The sequence below is a fragment of the Sceloporus occidentalis genome, unplaced genomic scaffold (genome assembly GCF_023333645.1).
Source record: "Sceloporus occidentalis isolate IW3139 unplaced genomic scaffold, rSceOcc1.0.p SCAF_7, whole genome shotgun sequence".
NCBI classification, from domain to species: Eukaryota; Metazoa; Chordata; class Lepidosauria; order Squamata; family Phrynosomatidae; genus Sceloporus; species Sceloporus occidentalis.
The window spans coordinates 12,624,447-12,644,607 of record NW_028316987.1 but is presented as its reverse complement, the minus strand read 5'-3'; the positions used below and the strand labels follow the sequence as shown (position 1 = coordinate 12,644,607).

The following is a 20,161-nucleotide window of genomic DNA, read 5'->3' as shown; positions in this document are numbered from 1 at the left end:
GTATTTCTATGCTCTTAATTTTGGCCCTTGAAAAATATTTTTTAACTGCCTTGGGTCCCAATTTCAGGAAAAAAGATAGGCTGAGAGGGATGGCTCACTGCAGAAGGACAGACTTTTTATGTATAATCCTTTAGATCCAGAGCCTACTGATCATGCTCAGTAGCATTATTTCCTGCCAGACTTGCCTGAGGGGTGTAGTTTTCTAACAAGTTTAACAACTTCTGCTTTTTATTTCTGTTCTGGTTTTTCAGTACTATCTAAAGATTGAGCCCAAGCTGGAATTCTGTTTTCACTTGTTATTGTTCACTGGTGAATTGTCATTTGATACAATACTTTTAATTTCTTAATCACATCACAGCAATTTTTACCTGAACTTCATAATAATCCTGTAGAGTAGGCCAGAGTTATTTCCATTTTTCAGGTGAAGATACAGAGTCTAAGAAATAGGGACCTGTAGAATAAACCTATAACTGACGCAGAACAATTTTGTATACCACGCTGCCAATTCAAATTCTCCATCCATTCAAGCACAGTGACTTACATTTACAGAAAAGGGGGGAGATCTAATATTTCCTGCTAAGCCCTCAAAAAGTTTATTAGAATAGTTAAAGGAGCATGAGTGCATTTGCTTTGCACTGCTAGATGTAAAATATGTTCTTTCCATGCAGTTCTCTGTTGCCCCAGAAGGTAGGACCAGGTCTAATGGTTTGATGTTACAGGAGGACATATTTCGATTGAACATTATAAGGGACCTCTTTCTTTTTTTGGTAAAGTAATTTTATTGTAGAAGATAAATCAAGACAATATATAAATTAAATAAGAACAAACTTGGCAATTCCACCAACAGACAACAATACAAAAAAGAAACTGTAGAAGGCACACAGCAACAACATAATAAAATGTAAAAATTAAACCAAGATGTAACACTATTCTGAAATCCTAAACATATTTAGAAAGGAATTAAGCTCCACTCAAAAAGTGTAAGTTACTTCTCAATAAACATGCACATAAAAATTGAAGACAGAACATTTTAATAACTGAGAATGTTGTATTTCTTGCACTTTTTAAAGTAGTGAGAAGTATAACCATGGCTTGATGGGGTTTGTTATTATGAAGAAGCCAAATGTTTTTTATAAAAGGAAGGAGCTGTGATAGAACAAATGTTCTGTTTAGATAAGGAACAGCCTATGAGCCCAGTATAGATATATATGGCTTGGGTTATGAAAAGGTGGCTTGAAACAGACTTCCTCTTCTATAGTCGGAAAACAAGAAAGGGAAGAAGAGTTTTCTGCATAACAATGCATGGGGGGATGAAATGTTCAATGGGAGGAGCGAAGCACCATCATGGAAGTCTAAAGTGAGAGTAAGGAAAAGTGGTAGAGCATATTCTTTGTGTACAAAAGGCCACAGATTATTTTTCTAGCATCCGTCATTAAAGCTTGATGGCCTGCTACCTGGGGTTGAAAGGTATAAGATGTGCCACCTGCTCTGCTTCACTCTGAGGGTCAACATTCCTGGGAGAAAGGCATTGTGGGTGGAGTTACCAATAAAACTGCCTATGCCACTGCAGCACAGGTGGTTTTCAAAGTTGCCTCATTTATAATTCTTTATAAATTACTACCACTGCAGTCTGACTAGCAGAGGATTCTGAAATAGAGGTAGGCAGAGGTTGGAGTTCACTACTCCCCACAGTTGTACAGGTGGATTCTGTAAGCCCTCAAATACAAGGCAGACATTAGGACAGCCAATTTTATCTGTAAAGAAAGACAACTGTTAAAGGACACCAAGGTGTGTCTACCTGTCTTCTATGTATGCAGCGTAGGGCTACAGAAGGCAGCTTCACCACCACAAAGCTGTGTATGTATGTAAATACAATTTGTATGTAAATACAATTGGGGGGGGGGTGAGTCAGCAGTAAGAGGACAATCTATAATTACTTAAACATTTATGAACTGATACATGGTGTGTGTGTGTGTGTGTGTGTGTGTGTATTGGACTGGCTACATTAATGCCTCTATACCTTCTCTTAATATCTAGAGCACAGGGAACGGCCTGAAACTCACATACTGATGATTCTGTATTCTGAAAATGAAGGAATCATTAGTACTTCTTTGCCAAGAAAAGCATATTTGCTATCACAGCTAAATGCAATTATGCAAAAGAATTTAAAAATGCACACACATGCTGAAACCAGTATCCATTTTTTCAGAGGTGTGCCCAGCAACAATCCAACATGCAGTTAAGTGTGCTTCATCTCATTCGTTTAAAATGGTCTAAACAAGAACTGCAGCAATTAGTAAATCAATTTAATATAGCATTTTCATGAACTCTGGTTTTAACCTTTAAAATCCAAAATGGCTGAAGAACAACTATATCCACCCAGATGCTGAAGTCTGGATCAACCAAGGCCCTCCTCCAGTTGCATGTAATATCACGCACGGCAAGGCAATTGGCCACTAGAGAAAGAGCCTTTTCAGTGATGGCACATCACCTGTTGAATGCCTTCCTCGTAGATTCATTCAGCACTTACATTATGGTAATTTCCAGGGTGAAGACACTGTCCCATTAACTTAAGAACTGGTTTACGTTCTTGGTAGTCCTGTTTTGTTGCTAGTTTTACTTTGGTTTTAGATACCATAGTATTTTTATGCTTTACTGCTGGTTTATTTTGTTATGTATGGTTTCAAATTGTTTTCTTATTTATATTTAATAATCTTTATTTGTTTTCTTCTTTGTATTTTTAATAGATTATACACTACCCAGAGAATTATGTTTATCGGGTGGTCTAAAGATGCAGTCAGTCAACCAGTCTGCTCTCTAGTTGGAGATGATTTCTTGATAATGTCAGTTCTGCCCCCATGCTCAAGGCCTCTAGAAGTTATTTTCCCTGCAAAGCCCTAGTTTTTAAAAGACACAAAATACATAGAAGGTACATCAACTTTTCCTACACCAACAAATACCAATATATTAAGAATATAGGAAACTGCAAATAGTCCTTGCCAGTATCACTTTAAGCTGACCCAATAACAGAGAGGCTGTTGTCTAAAACCTGGAATGAATTGCAGCAGCAGCAGCAATGTAACCATGCCCTGCCTCTGTTCAACACTGCAGACTGCACAGTTCCAGGCAACCACAAGGCGGCACAGCTGTCCCCTGAACACTCCCTGTCCTCTTCCTAATGCGCAAGTCCAGTGAGCTACAACCACACTGCAAGAAGTAAGGGCAGGGAAGAAAAACAATGCAGTCACAGCAAGATCTGCTGGGAAACGCAGTTCACAGAGCAGATCACATGATTCGAAAAGGAGCCCTTGGTTTGCACAGGCTCTACCGCCATCACCAGGGCAAACGTGACAGCTGCGATCATAGCAGGGGCTCCTAAAATGTCGTCCAGCTTAAATTTAAAGGGCCCGGCAAGCTTCCACCACAACACAGTGTTTTAGCGCACCTCTGTCTGGAAGCATTCTAAACATGAAAAGCCTTCCTTTTCCAGTCATACATCTACTAAAAACAAATTTTCTCTCCTTTTTCAAAGACTGAAGAACCGGCCTGTTTAAAAACTATCAGTGCTTACTGAAGATCCATGTCTTTGTAATATTAATAGCATATACTTTGTTGTTGTTGCTGTCATGTGCCTTCAAGTAGTTTCTGACCGATGGTGACCCTAAGGCAAACCTATCACAGTGTTTTCTCGGCAAAATTTATTCAGAGGATATTTGGCTTGCCTTTACCTTCCTTCGAGGCTGAGAGAGAGTAACTTGCTCAAGGTTACCCAGCAAGTTTGCAGGAATGAGTGGGGATTTGAACCTTGGTTTCCAAAATCGTACTCCAACATACAAAGTACATATTTTAAATGAGGTCTGTTACTAGTTGTGGGTTAATATTTCACAAACATAACCTTCCTATGAGGCTGAAAGATGTGCCACAATCACATTATAAAAATTCATAGAATCCCTAGTATAAGAAATATTTTCCCAATATTCTGAATTATTACTCTACTTGTTTTACTGTTGAAATAGCACTTTCATTAATAATTATAATAATATGCAAAGGGATACTGTAGCACCTTTGAGACTAACTGAAAGAAAGAAGCTGATGGCATAAGCATTCATAGTTTTGAGTCTACTTCCTTTGCATCTGGGGAAATAAACTCAAGCTCATGCTACCAGCTCCTTTCTTCAAGTTGGCCTCAAAAAAATTACATGACCCCTTTGCATATTGGTTTTCAAGACTAACAAGGCTATGTCTTTGAATTCTATAATGATAATTATATGATATTTTATATATTATATAACAGCAGCTTGACAAAAGAAAAATATTTTGTCTTATGACAACCACAGCAAAAAGAGACAGATAATATAGAACCAACAGAATCACAAGATAATAGAAAAAGAGAAACACAATTTCAAGTTGTAATTAAAAGATCAAGTTGTAACAATTAAAAAGGAAGGTCTCTCTATTTCCAGATACCAATCTGTGTCCACAAAGCCCAAAATCATTCACACATTTTAATGAGCTTTAATCATCATTCAAAAATAATCTCCCATTCATTTACCACACTTTTTGCCACCATTCACAAGTTAGGACTTTCCCACATTAAAATGTGACAACCATTGAATGGAGGAAAACTAATGCAGATGTTTGCCTGTACCGGCTGTACTTTTAACTCAGTGATTCCCAAACTTGTCCCAGAAGCCCCAGCCAGCTTGGTGAACAGTCAGGAATTCTGGGAGCTGAAGTGCAAAACATCTGGAGGACCAAAGTTTGGCAATCCTAGATGCAATCAAATGATCTTATATCAGCATAATTCAAACAAGGGGCTTAGGCAAATGGTTCAAATGTTGGTAGTTTACTAGGCACCAGGAGCTTCTTTTAATTTTCTTGATGTTATGTGTGGTTTTGTATTGCTATAGTTATTAGTTCTCACATTATTTTTACAGTAAATAACATAAATATAGGCAGGAATAGGAATTATACAGCCCTCCAGATGTTCTTAGACTACAACTCCCATCAGCCATAGCCAACATAGTCTAAGGTGAGAAATGCTGGGAGCTATGATCCAGGAATATCTGAAGGGCAGCCCAATTACTTTCCTCAAATGGAATTTTAAAATGTGCCCAATGATTTGTGGGATTTCTGTTTCTCTTGTTCTCTCTTTCATACATTCAGGCACATATACATAGACACACAGCCTTACTCCAGCACTATGCTAGTTTTGTTCAGGGCTTTCTTCCCTTCTGTGCTAACCCCTACTACTAAGGCCTTTTTTACAAGATAGAATCATGCATTATGTTTCTGAGAGCTGGAGGGGAGCAGCAGTGTTTGTGTTGGACTAGGACAGTGATGGCGAACCTATGGCACGGGTGTCAGAGGTGGCACTCAGAGCCCTCTCTGTGGGCACATGTGCCGTCACCCCAGCATAGAGTTTGCCAGAGTTTGTTACTAGAAAGCCAGAGGGACATGGCACTTTGCAATAAATAAGTGGGTTTTGAGTTGCCGTTTAGTCACTCAGTTTCTAAAAGGTTCACCATCACTGGACAAGGGACTCAAGATGACAAGAGTTCAAATCCTCACTCAGCCACAGAAACCCACTTGGTGGCCTTGGGCAAGTCACACTTTCTCAGCCTCAGAAAAAAGCAATGACAAACCTTCTCTGAACAAATCTTGCCAGGAAAGAATTTCCCTTTGCCTTAGGAGTTTTTATCTAAATTAATCTAAATTGAAAACAGCTTGAAAGCATATAACAATAAATAGCGTTCCCAGCACTGGCATGCACAATCTACACTTCTCCGAGTCTGCTGAATCAGCTGTAGTAATGCTTTTAGTTGATGGCAAGCTTTTTCTTGATTGATTATTGGAAGGGGCTGAGAAAATAATAAAGGTGTCCCAAGTTCAATACAAAGGGAATCATATCATAAGTGAATAGGAAAGCATAGATTAGGAAAGCAGCCCAGCAATTCCTAAAGGCAGAATGAGACTCAAAGATAGGCAATAGGGCTGTCATGAAAGGGCAACAAATTATGTCATTTATACATTATTTAATTTATTAGCATTATATATTTTTTAATTACAAGGGGTGATGCTTATGGGATTTTTCTACCTCAGGTCCCAAAATGACTCCTTCAGCTTTTGGTACAATGCACCATGACTTTGGGTGGGGGTAGAGCTCAGACAGCAAAATGTCTTGGACCAGTGGAAAGGAGCAGTGGGGATTTTGAACAACACTGCATGATTTTATTTTGCCTTTTCAGCCAGATTTCTTGCAGAATTAGGGTTGCAAGGTACAATGGGTCCACCAAATTCCAGCTCTAGACTAGTTTCATGGCTAGGAGACACTCCCGTGATTTGAAGAATGGCTGAAACTCAATGGCTAAATTCAATGGCTGCCTCTGAACAGATGCGGAATCTCTTAAGAGTTTCTCTCAATAGATGCTAAAGAGACATTTCTGTATATTGTTAAGGAAGCTATTTCCAAATGTGTACAGTTGTCTTTGAAAAAACAGTGAATGACTTTGACTCATGCACACCGATAGAAGGAGAGCAACACATCTTAGAAGCACTGTGGGGTTTAAAAGCAAGAAGGGAATCAAATCTAACTTGTGCTCTAGCACAATCTGTGGTCATTACATACAACAGGGTAGCCCAATAGCCTTTTGACAACAGGAAACTGGAAATAACTAGTTATTGGTTTGCAGAAATAACTTGAAAGCATACAACAACAAGGAGAGCAAGTGACTGCTGTCAAAAATTACAGATGGTTGGGTTTAGGTTACATATTTGACCCAAACGTACCAACTACAACATTCACAGCTGGGCACTACTTTTATTAACAGTAACAGTTGCTGAGTAACCAAGAAGTTTCTCAGTGAAAATGCAGACTCTCTTGGAGTTTTTCTAGAATTGTCATTTCGTATATAGGATAGCCTTCCTGTCCATTAACCACTAGTAAAAGTTTCTACATTACCAACCTACTGGTGGATTAGCATTCTCTATGCAAGTGTTTTAACACATTTTATTTTTATTTTTTAATTATTATATTTATATACCACCATTCTTCTATTCAGCTCTAGGAAACATACATGGCTCGTCTCCTCTTGCCTCCTTTATCCTCACAATGATGCTATGAGGTAGGTCTGACAGAGTCCCTGTACCTTGGATCTAACATTGATCAAAATGGAGTCTGCAGTCAGGAAATTAGAGGAAGACTGGGAAAGGGGAAGGGTAGATATGAAGGAACTAGACAAGATCGTGAAGAGTAAAGATATACAACCAGTGAAGTTAGAATTGTTCAAACTATCATATTCCTCATCACCATGTACAGATGTGAGAACTGGGCAGTGAAGAAAACAGACAAAAGGAAAATCAATTCATCTGAGATATGGTGCTGGAGAAGAGTGCTGAGGATACCGGGAACAGCCCAAAAAGACAAACAAGTAGGTTCCTGAGCAGTTACAGTCAGAAATCTCCCTGGAAGCCAAGATGATCCAATTGAGAGTATTGTACTTTGGCCACATCATGAGAAGGCATCACTCACTGGAAAATACAATAATGCTAGGAAAGGTGGACAGCAGTAGAAAGAGAGGGCGATCACACACCAGGCGGATAAACTCAATTATGGAGGTCACACACATGAATCTAGAAGACTTAAGCAGAGCAGTGGAGGTCAAGGGGGCTCAGAGATGTCTGATCCCCAGGGTTGCCATATGTCCGGGACAAGTCGAGGGCAGTTAACAACAGACAGACAGACTAGGGTAGAAGGGCTGACCCACTGTTGCCCAGTGAATGTCATAGGTCACTGGGAACATGAAACTGAATCTCCTCAATGCCAGTCCAATACTCTAACTACTATACCCTACTGATCACATTCCAGCAAATCCAATACGTGTAGAGAAGCAGGTTATCATTGGCCTACCTGTTGTAATTCTAGAAGAAAAAGGCTATATCCAGCCATGCATGACCATATGGATAACACCATTACTCCCACTACTAAGCTAGATACTCTTACATCCACATCACACACACACACACTTTCCTAGTGTTTCTTCCATTCTGTAAATCAGGAGGATGGTAGCAAACAGATCAGACCAATATGTTTTGGTTTCCATGTCCCACTAAGCTGAATGAAAGCATTTTGCAGTTTAAAATTAATACACAATATTCTCTACCTTTTACTGTAGTGTGAGCGCACACAGACACACAAAGAAACAGAACGTGCCAGTGCTTGAGAATAATAGCATGTAATACTTTGGAAAATACATTATAAATTCAAATGTCATATTTTGTGACGGTTCATCTTGTAAAGGACCAGCACTAATTTAGTAGTGTACTCTTATATTAGAAGTTAAATTATCTTGAATCGTCCAACAGTTTACTGGCCCAGAGGCTTTAAGATCAGCAATTTAATTTGCCCTTCAGAGCAGAAACCAACAGTAACCAACAGTAACTCAAGCTAAGCTTAGTTTGGACTAAAACACATAGACAATTCACTACACCCCTGACACTGAAACCACCACCAGTCAACAGAGATCATTCATTAAAGTGTTTTGGGAGCACAGTCAGATCCATTTGAAATGGATTTCCTCTCACCTTATACTATCCTCGAATAGCTTAGTTTTCTATGTCAACCATTACTTTTCTGCACTAACAAAATATTCCAGTTCTTGTCTACTGAAAATTGTTAATATTGTACATGTTTCTTTAATATTTCTTTAAAGAAAATTAAAACACAAACATATACCAATTCCATGATTTGAGATTATAAACTATAGGTTACTGTTAGGAATCCTGTTGGTGATATAAATACATGTAACCTGGGGTTACACCTGTGTATGTCCTTTTGCAGACATTGTGAAGGAGGTATTCCATACCTCTTTGCAAAACGGCCATCCCCTCAAGTCAGTGTCCAAGAACTGGAGCACATAACTACAGCTATTTATTGGCCAGGAGCAGCAGAGGCACCCAGGTAGCATCTGGCTGCAGCTCTGCAATTGGGTGAAGAGAGCAGGTATCCTCCCAAATCACCAGCCTGGTACTCCCCAGACACCTCCTTCCCTCCTGCTTCCCAACCAATAAATGTTTATGGCAATATGCTCCAACATTTGGGAAATGTCTTTCAGGAGTAAGAGGGATACAGAACTGCATAGGCAGAGAAATGCATTCTGCCAAGTGATGCAGTATTCTGGCCTCTTTCTGAAATGTCAGCTTTTTAAAACAGATTTTCCACATTTTTGAATAACAATGAAACTCTTATGTTTAAATAATAATAGCAAATGTGACATCATAATATTTCATGGAAGACCCCCAAAAAAGCATTTTATATGAGTATAGTCATATAGCAAATGCTGAAGAGCTTACAGCAGGTCTTAAAATGTGAATTTAGAAAATCAGAGGTCTGTGCTATGACAACATCTCAGTGGAAAAAAAGAGAAGACTGCAACAGCTATGGTTTTTTTAAAAAATACAGGTCTCTGCAATGAACCAAGTTCTGAAAAGTGCATATAATTTATTTAAAAATATAGGCTTTGGGCTTCCCCCATAGAAACTGTTCTCTAATGCAATGGGTGGACAGGAGGTCAAAGAGAGCCATGAATATAAGGAAGAATGGTTTCCCCACAATTTCTTTATGACATGGAAAGACTCCAAGATCCAGACAGTACAGTCAGCCCTTAGTGTCCATTTTGGAGCCCCTCCGCAGATGCCAAAAACCACGGGACCTCAAGTGCACATGCCACCATGAGGGCCAATGGAATTTGCCATCTGTGGATGCCCAGTCCATGCATGGCAAGCTCATAGTTGAGACAGGCAGGTTGTACCTTCTGTAACATTTGATCACAGTTACATTCTTGAACTACAGTTCCCAGACCCTCAAAGCCTAGACTGAAGACTGTTTCATCTCATGGTGTATTTTTAAAAGAATGCAATCTGGTTCAATAAAAACAATTTGTTTTCAGTTGGCATCACTAAAACGTAGACTACACCAAAAGTGAACCAGCCTCCTGAACCTGATCAGAAGACATTTCCCAAGTGGCAAGCAATATCTGAAACAAACAGACTGCATTATATTACCTGTTAAACAGGTGTATTTCTGATTGGAGGGGAAAACCACTAACACGAGTAAGGACACCGACTGCACTTTAGCAAGAGACATCACTTCAAATACATTCATCCCTCAAATGAATTCCAGCAGGGTTCAAGGCCAAATCCTGGCTGAAATTAACTCTTCCTTGAAAGTCAATTCAAAGTTAACAAAATGGAAAAACCAACACTTACCTTGTAGTGGTATACTATGGAAGAATCCATCATGTTCAGAATAATTCAGATGCAATTTGGGGTCTGGTAGAGATAAGCTTCTTTTCAGCCAGATTTGCAGCTCTGCAGACCTCTTTGACTTTAAGGAAGAAACCTCACCTCTGTAACAGAAGATTTTAAATCAGTGGATGAATTTAAACTGCATGAATAAAACACACATGGTACAATTCTTATGTGGAGAAAGAAAGAAAAACGGGGTGGGGGAAGTAAAGATGGACAGGAATAAACATATTCTATGGATTATGAAGAATTCACAGAACATTTTCCATCCCTGGGGGGGGGGGGGGGGACAATAACACAGAGGGCAATTGCCCATCCTTTCCTCCACTCACCTGCTACCTTCACTGTCAATCACCTTTGCCTGTGTCCAGGACCTATTCCCCCAGTGTTCAGAACTAATCAGGCAACATGACTCCTAACCACACTTATTCCATTATGTCAACCCCAAAAACGAAGCACAATCCTCTAACTGTCCCTTACAAGTTGTGGACGAAGCCCTCATGTGAAGACATACACTGTCATTACAATGCACCACTTGTCTATTCTTCATAGAGCAATTTGTACTCACAAACTGTAGTCTTATCTCAACTATGTACCTGGTTTGATTTGGAGTAGTGGTATTACATTTTCAGAGAACATGGGGTGTGGGGAGAGACAATATTTAATATATAGTTTCCTGTTATGTACTTTCATGTCGATGCTGGCTTATGGCAATCCTATGGTAGACCTTTCTTGGTAAGATTTGTTCAGAGGGGGGGTTACATTTGCTTTCCTCTGAGGCTGAGTGTGTGTGAGTGGCCCAAAGAAATCTTACGGTTTCCCCAGCTGAGTGGGAATACAAACCCTGGCCTCTCAGACTACTAGTCTAACACTCAGAGTAATATAGCATACCAGTATTTTTCACTAACAATGGGAGGAAAGCCAAAGACACAGAGAAAGTATTCAGGAAAACAAAATGGAAAGTACAAGATTGCATTCATATCACTATGTTCTCTCATCTATAACAGCTGGTGCATACATTTGGATTTTTTTTCTTAATGGAGAACTACCCCATCATTAGGCTCCTTCGCCACACAACAAGCTTCAGATATATAAAGTGCTCCTGCACACAAGTTGCAATGGCTTGGAAGGAAGAACTGGAATCTGCTTTTTTAAAAGCCTTGCTGAGTTTGCCCTCTATGCTAATTTGGGGGATTTGGGCAGAGTTCAAACACTAGCAATAAAAAAATAAGTTTTCCCAATTACTAATAAGTCCTCAAAATTGATGTATTACTCCTGACATTAGAAATAAATAACAATAAGGAATAGCAGTAAATAACAACTATGAAAAATCATGTTCATTTTGACCCCCTCCCCCCAAAAAGTGACAGACTTTTAAAATTCACATCAAATTAAAAGGGTTTCTCTTGTTTCTCTCCTCCTACAAATTAATGTATCACTTTATTCTTAATATGTCATTTCAAAGTTCTGAATTTGTCATATGGGCTGAGTCTCCCTTATCTGAAATCCTTGGTCCCAGACTTGTTTTGGATTTTGGAATACCTGTATTTGCATATACATACATAATGAGATACCATGGAGATGGGACCCAAATCTCAATACTAAATTAATTTATGCAGGGGTAGCTGTGTCATCCATTTAACAAATGCAAACAAAAATCCATCAGTGATATCTTTTATTGGTGGTGTAGACCACCAAAATCTTCCTGATGCAAAAACATGGAGACCTCTTGAGGAATCGATTGTTCTCTGCCTACAAAGGGGCCTGTGACCTCACTGGAATGGAGACATATTGGATTGCAAAAGAGTGGTCCCTGTTGAGATACAAATGGACTTTACATTTCCTGGACTTTGAAAATCTCCCTATTGCTACATGGCCAGAAGGAAGAGGAGCCTGCCTGCACAAAATTTATCCTCCCCAGTATACCATCTTTACTAAGGACTGAAACAACTTGCAGGCATCTGACTAATATCTCCAATTTATTGTTGTTGTTTTTTCTACCCTCCTGTTTGGTTTGTAACATCTTACTTGATGAAGAAGCCTATGGAGCTTCGAAAGCTGGCATCAAGTATAGTGTGCATTTTGGTTGGCCAATAAAGGTATCATTGATGGATTTTTGTTTAAATTAATGTATGTTTCATATAACTTATACACATAGCCTAAATGTAATTTTATAGAATATTTTAAATAATTTTGGGCATGAAAGAAAGTTTGTGTACATTGAGCCATCAGAAAAAGGTGTCACCATTTCAGTCTCCTATGATTTTTTAAAAAATTGTTTATGGAGTATTTTGGATTTCCAAATTTGGGATAAGGGAGATTCAGCCTGCATTTACAAGCATTTGGTGCTTGATGATAACACTTCAAACAATTAAATCCACCTTAGTTTATTCCTTTGTTTATTTCTTAAAGCTTTAATAAAAGTAATACCAAGTAATCAAGTGAAATTTTAACTGCCACTTAAAAGTTTCCTCCATTGGTGTGCTTGTCAAGCGCTAAGAATTTCTGCAGGATTTATCAGCCCACAGATTGCTAACTCCTTCACAAATTTTGTTTATTATTTATAAAATATAAGAATTGCTTTTATTTCTAGATTGTATCCAAAGCTAGCATATAGTTTGCCTTCCAGAGAAAAGCTACCAGTCAGTGTCCCAGATGCTGAAAGAGCTTGCATTTGTTCTTGGGTTCTGTGTGTGCAAACGTAGCAGACATTTTTCCTTTGGTATGCAAACAGAACTGGAAACATTCCAGATGTCCACCTTTAATTTAATGTGAAAGGTCAGCTTTCCTTCTAAAAGTGGGTAGTAGCTTTTGTCTGTGAAAACTTCATATTTAAAAAGACAACTATTCTTTTCACTTAGGATCAGGATTATTTATATGTCGTTAAATGTAATTAAAATTATTTATGTGTCATTAACTGGGCTAACAGTAGATAAGAAATAGTCCTGTCATTTGTATTCTTCATATTACCTGTGCTATGGCATGTGGCCACATAAACTTTGGTTTTTCTATGAGAATGAAAACTAGGAAAGCAAGGTTTCCATAGACCAGCATCAGTCTATGTAAAATGTCTAATTTATATGCTGGTTTAATTACAGACATGTGTATTAGGAACAAGCTATACCAAGAAGACAAATGCAAGATTTAGGTGTACAAACTCTTGATACAGCCTTTTTTAACACTTGCAAGTATAAAATTTCAGAGGAATCCAAAAACAATCTAGAATAAAATCTTACCTTTATCACTCTTTTTTAAAAAAAAACTAACACTTTTACAAGTTTAACTTCACTCCTGTCAATTTCTATTTGCTCAAATGTTTGAAGTGTATGTGTGTGTTACACCTACGGTCATTCTATTTTCTCGGAAAGCAAAAAGGAAATCTAAAATCTTAGCAGCCAATGGAAAACCTAAAAGAGCCAATCCTGACAATACACAGCAGTGCGATTCCTGTTTGACTGTTACAAAGTTTCTGACAGCAACAGATCCAAGGCAAAGGATAGGGGAATATGACTCCATTGCCCCCCTGCCCCAATTGAGGGTGTATCCTTGCTCATAGGAATTACAGTACTTTAAACTGCAGTTCTAATACACATGCATATGTAGAGGTAGGTCCCACAGAACACAACGGGCCCTACTTGTGAATAGACGTGCATAGAATCCTATAATCATCTGCACAGCCTGTTTCTCTTAGGAGATTATCACACACGATTTTTAAACTGTGATTTCATTGAGAAGGAAGTAGTATCAGCAATGCTGATTGCATGCTGTCACCTCCCTCCTATAGCTGCCCCATCCTTCATCCATCCCTTTTCATTCACAGGGGAAACCCACGAATGAACTACCACCTACACAATGCCGCAGGTGTGAAAAGCCATTCCCAAGGCAGCTGAGCCATTGGCAGTCACATGATGTCACTGTCCCTGCCTCCCCCTTTCACCTCTCAATATTTATTTATTTGTTCTCTTTTTCGCACAATTTCGGAGCTCTGAAGCCTCAAAAAACATTTTTAAAAGTTTAAATCAGGGCTGTAGAGATCTGCAATTGTGGAAAAAACAGAAAATACGTACAGGCATCCTGGCGAATGTGGGAGGGAGGGTTTAAGTGAGAGGACAGAAAGGGAGTGCAATGGAGGCAGCAGCCCCTGTCCCACTAATGAAAGAAACACGGTGGTGCCTGCTCTTCAGAGGGTATATTCCCATTTTATTTTTTATTGCAGGACCACTGTGGGGAAAAGGCAAGAAAGTGGCTGGTGTGATAATCTCCTTACAGTGGTAGGCATTTTGATATTTGAAACTGGCTAGTAATTGAACTGCCACTAATATCTTTTGTTTTTTAAAAGCATACACCTAGGCTGTATACATAGTTAAGCATTTTCCTAAATGGTTGTGTCTCTGTGTGTGCAGAATTAATGGATTTTTAAGACGTGCACAACACGCACAAAGCTGACACAAAGACTTTTCATCCCTCCAGAATTCCATTATTTTTAAAGACATCTTTAGTTTTGTGGTATTATTCCAAAACAAAACAACTCTAAAAGAACACAGATTCCTTATTTCTGCTCCTATGATGTTCTGTAAACATTACTCTATATGACCACCAATGGGTCCAAGGAACAAATATTCTGTCCCTCAGACTTTCTGGGGGGCTGCACAGACTACCCAAAATGGCCTCTCCTCCCAAATTCAACAATGGCTAATACTCTATTCCTGGTTTTGTGTGTGTGTGTGTGTGGATATGTATAGATATAGATAAATAGATAGGTAGAACTTTACCACATGGGGAAAATCGGGGGGTCAAACAGTGATTATCCTGTGGAAATCGCGCAATCACGATTAACATTTTCACACACATCACGATTAAAGAGCCATTATCCCAGGAATAAACAGGCAATAAACAGCAACAAATCATTCATAGGATTTGTTGCTGTTTATTCACAGGATAATGGCACGTTAATCGTGACGTCATGTGAAAATGTTAATCACGGCTGCGTGATTTTTATGGGGTAATAGCTGTTTAAACCCCCGATTTTCCCCATGTGATAAAGTCCTACTATAGATAGATGTTAAACAGTCTGAAGGAACGGCTGGAAAATAGAGGGCCATGTACAGCCCCTGACCTAGAGCTTTAAGACACAATAGAGGGATGTCCCGACTACAGTAACTCCAGCAGCTCTACAAGAAAGAAGCTGAATCTCAGAGCTGCCTAGAAACAAATGCCCAAAGAGCCAAACCTAATTCTCAAATTTATACATGGAATTCTTCAGTTGCTCAAGAAATTTCATCTGGAATCCTACAAACCCACTTACCTGGGTACAAGCCCCACTGAACTCAATGGGATACTTGTTTCTGAGTAGACACTATATAGGCTCACACTTGTTTAATCATACACTCCATGTCATGTAGGATACAAAAATCACCTTTGGAAGGACTGAATCTAAGAAAGAGGAAGTGGCGAGAGAGTGGTGTGTGTGTGTGAGTGATTTTAGGTCTGGGAACCCTTGCTGACATGAAGTCTGTGTCCAGCCCACAAGAAATGGTTCTCTCTCTCACTGTCCCTATCAGAAAACCCTAATCTTCTGGGAATCTCATGGCCCACCTCAATGGCAGAAACCCTGAGAACTGGGCCCTGGGCAAGATGGCTAATAAGGCCTACTTCCCTACTTCTACATTTATTTATTTATTTTGCAATGGACTGTTTGCCTTTGCAACCTCCAGACCCACAGAGAGGCCTGGGGATTTGGCCTCCCTCCTTCTTCTCCCCAGGGCTGCAGTGGCCACTCTTTTCCCTTTTAGTCGCCCTGCCTGACTACTAAGCCACGGTTTTCAGCAGCCAGTGTACATACACCTAGGCTGTATATACATACACCTAGGAGGGAGGGAGGAAGGAAGGAAGGAAGGAAGGAAGAGGAGGTTGGCCTTACCATCCTGCCTTCCAAGGGAAAGAACAACTTCACAAAGTTCCTCTTATCCACCCTGGCCTTACACCCCACAACCACCCTTTTTTGGGGTGTGGGGGCAAAGAGAGAGGGAGTGGGTTGCTATTCCAAGACCACCATGTGCCCCCTAACACTAACTGACCCCCTTTCTCTTCCTTCATACCCCATGCTCTCCCACCCACCCAACCCACCCTTCCCTCCCTGGCCTGTCTCTGTGGGGAAGCCAGGGCTCTGGGGGGCCACCCCACTGCCATCAAAGTTAGGAGGAAGAGGGGTAGGAGGTGGGTTCCTCTCCATCCACTTGGCCTGGGCGCTGTAGTGGAGGGGCTGCCGTGGGGAGAAAGGGGGGTCCTCCTCCTCCTCCACCCAGTAGCATGCATCTGCAACGTCACGCCCCCAGACCCCTTTTCCCTTCCTCCTCACCCCTTTTTTCTTGCACCCCACTCTTCTTCCTTGCACTGGAGGCTGAGAAACAGCGCCCTGGGACCTGCACCTTCTGGGACCCCCCAGCACCTACCTGCACAGCTCAACCAGCCTTGAAGTGGGGTGGGATGGGGGTGGGAGGGAAGTCTTCCGCCCTCCTCTGCTCCCATTGGCTGGCTGGGAGACCTGGGCCGGCGCGGTTGGGAGAAGGGGTGTCTGTCAGGCGCCAGGGGGCGGGGCTTGAGGGAGATGTGGGCATGTGGGGGGGGGCTTGGTGGTGATACCTCTCATATAGCCCTCCCTTGGGTTGTGGTTGTGGATGGAGGAGGAGGAAGATGTTTGGGGAATGGAGAAAGGGTGGGATGTGGGGTGCTCAAGGCAGGATCAGTGACCCCCCCCCCAAAGAAACACACCCTCCTCCTCAGAGAAGCCCCTCAGTGTGGTTACACATGGCCCCTCTCTCCCTGCTGGAAGTATATCTGAGGAGGGATTATGGGGTACTCAAGGCATGGTCAATGTCCACACATACACACACACCACTCCTCCACCTCAGTGTTATTGAGCCTCTCTTCCTGCTTTAATTCTCATGGAGGCAGAAATGTGGGGTACTCAAGGCATGGCCAGTGTCCACACACACACACACCACTCCCCCTTAGTGAAGCCCCCCTAACACAGCTATAAGTGTTACTGAGCCCCTCTTCCTGCTTTAAGTCTCATGGAGGCAGAAATGTGGGGGGGGGGTACTCAAGGCATGGTCTGTGTCCCCCACAAACACCCCTCCTCGGGGAAGCTCCCAGTGTGGCTACACATGGCCCCTCTCTCCCTGATGGAAGTATATCTGAGACTGAGGAGGGGTTGTGGGGTACTCAAGGCATGGTCAATGTCCACAAACACAAACACCACTCCTTCTCCTTAGTGAAGCCCTTCAGTGCTAGTGAGCCCCTCTGCCTGCTTTAAGTCTCATGGAGGCAGAATTGTGGGGTACTCAAGGCATGGTCCATGTCCCTCCCACACACACTTCTCCTCCTCCTCAGAGAAACCCCTGATAGTGGCTAAACATGGCCCCTCTCTCTCTGCTTGAAGTCCCCAAGAGGCCAAAATGTGAGGTACTCAAAGCACGGCCAATGTCCATACACACATACACACCCCTTCTCCTCCTCAGAGAAGCCCCTCAAGTGTTGCTACACATGGACCCTCCCTCTGCTTGGAGTCCCCATGAAGCAGAATTGTGGAGTACTCAAGGCATGGCCAATGTCCACACGCGTGCATGCGCACACACAGACTTCTCCTCCTCAGAATCCCCTCATTGTTACTGAGTCCTTCTCCTTGTTTGAAGTCTCCAAGTGGCAAAACTGTGGGGTATTCATGGCCAATGTCTCCATATACACACATCTCTCCTTCTCCTCTTCCTCACAGAAGCCCCCTCAGTGTTACTGATAGGTCTAAGGAAGAGAAAATGGTGGAGGTACTCAAGGCATGGTTTATGCCCCCCCTCCCCCACATACACACATCCTTCTCAGAAAAGCTCTTCAGTGTGTCCCTCTCTCTATTTGGAAGTCTCATGGAGGCTGAATTGAGTGATACTTAAGGCATAGTCAGTGTCCCCACACATACTCCTCTCCTCCTCAGAGAAACCCCTCGGTGTTACTGCAAATGCCCCCTCTCACTGCTTGAAGTCTGCAAGAGGCAGAATTGTGGGGTACTTTTGAGGCACTGTCTGTATCCCCACACACACACCTCCTCCTCAGAGAAGCCCCTCAGTATTCCTGAGCCCCTCTCCCTGCTTTTAAGTCTCAGGGAGGCTGAATTGTGGCATACTCAAAGCACAGTTAATGCCCCCCTCCTCCTATGGTTCATCTCTCTGCTTTAAGTCTCACAAGAGGCAGAGGGGCGGGGGTAGTCAAGGCACAGTTCATGTTCACACACACACACCTCCTCAGAGAAGCCCTTCAGTGTTACTACACCTGGCCCTGCTTGAAGCCTCCTAAGAGAATCCCTTCAGTCTTACTACACATGGCACATTTCTCTGCTTTAAGTCTCCCAAGAGGCAGAATTGTGTGTGTGCGTGTGTGTGCGTGTGTTACTCAAGGCACAGTTAATGTTCACACACACACAACTCCTCCTCAGTGAGGGCCCCCAGTGTTACTACTAGCCCCTCTCCCTGCTTTTAAGTCTCATGGAGACAGAATTGTGGGGTACTTTAGGCACGGTCAGTGTTCCCCCACACACACATATACCACTCCTCCTCAAAGGCCTTCAGTGTTACTACACAGGGCCCCCTCTCCCAGCTTGAAGTCTTCCGAGCCATAATTGTAGAGTTTTTAAGGCATGGTCAGTGCCCCCTACATATACACACCCTTCCCCCTCAGAGAAGCCCCTCAGTATTACTACATCTGGTCCCTTTCCCTACTATAAGTCTCTAGGAGAAGAACTGTGGGTTCTCAAAACACAATGTCCCCTACATACACATCCTTCCCCCTCAGAGAAGCCCCTCTCCCTGCTTTTAAGTTTTATTATGTTTTAGGGGAGAGTGGGTTATGGGGATATGAGACTGTATGTGAATTTTTTACTTGTAAGTTCATGCCCCCCCACATATACCCCTCCTCCTCAAAGAAGGTTCTGATACTACACATGTGTTACTACACATGGCCTCCTCTCCCTGCTTGACTTGAAAAGATCACCCAAAAATGCAACAGGCATTCCAATAGGCTCCGCCTGAGCAGCTACTCTTCTGTCAGAAAAATAAAGAGAAGGGGTAGGAGGGGAAATAAAAATAATAGGCCTCCCCAGAAACAAAAAAGGGGAAAACATTGCTTCTTCCATCCTCACATGGTTGACCAAGGGCCCCAACAAGGCATGAGGGGAAGAGAAAGGGGTCAATGAGTGAGGTGCCCTTTGGTACTCATGGAAGGATCCTGGCAACTTAAAGGGGGAGGTTGAAGAGAATGAGATGACGCTTCCCTGGCAAGGATCCTAGGATTTGTTAGGTCGGAAAAATAAGTACACCTGAAAGAGTACAAAGGAATCTTGCAGTATCTTTGAGAAGGCTGCAACCTTTCCACACTGGAGAAATATTCTTGTTTGACACCATTTTAACTGCCCTAGCTCCATGTTCTGGAATTCTGGGAATTCCACAACAAATGACCATTCCCAGAATTCCAGAGCATGGAGCCAGGGCAGTTAAAGTGGTGTCAAACTGGATTATTCCTACAATGAGCATCCAGCCTAACTGATAGGCGTTGGTAGCATGAGCTTTCCTAGACTTGAGTCTACTCAGGTTGAGCAGATGTCCTCCTTTTCCAGGGCATGCCCTATATTTCAACCTTCTATCCAGGAGGAATTTCAAAAGTCCTCCCTTTTGAGCATGACTAAGGCCCCATTCACACTACGAAAATAATCCGGGATGAATCCAGGTTGAATCACACACATCCCAAGTGAACTCGGTGCATGTAGGGGTGGGGGATGGCAGAAAAAATACTTAACCTGGGATATTCAATA

At 41.7% G+C, this 20,161-nt stretch overlaps 1 protein-coding gene across 2 annotated transcripts in view; it reads right to left on the bottom strand.

Annotated features, from left to right (window-relative positions):
* KANSL1 (KAT8 regulatory NSL complex subunit 1) overlaps window positions 1–17,072 on the bottom strand; it is a 173,330-nt gene extending 156,258 nt beyond the window's left edge. The window contains exons 1-2 of one of the 2 annotated variants that reach the window (XM_089531942.1): window positions 16,664–17,072; window positions 10,267–10,406 (exon numbers count right to left, since the gene is read on the bottom strand). The gene's annotated coding sequence lies outside the window, so the exon portion shown is untranslated. Of the gene's footprint in view, window positions 1–10,266; window positions 10,407–10,637; window positions 11,833–16,663 lie in introns of those variants that run through there. The other variant, XM_089531941.1, reaches the window with a different exon arrangement.
* Between the last annotated feature and the right edge of the window lie 3,089 nt (window positions 17,073–20,161).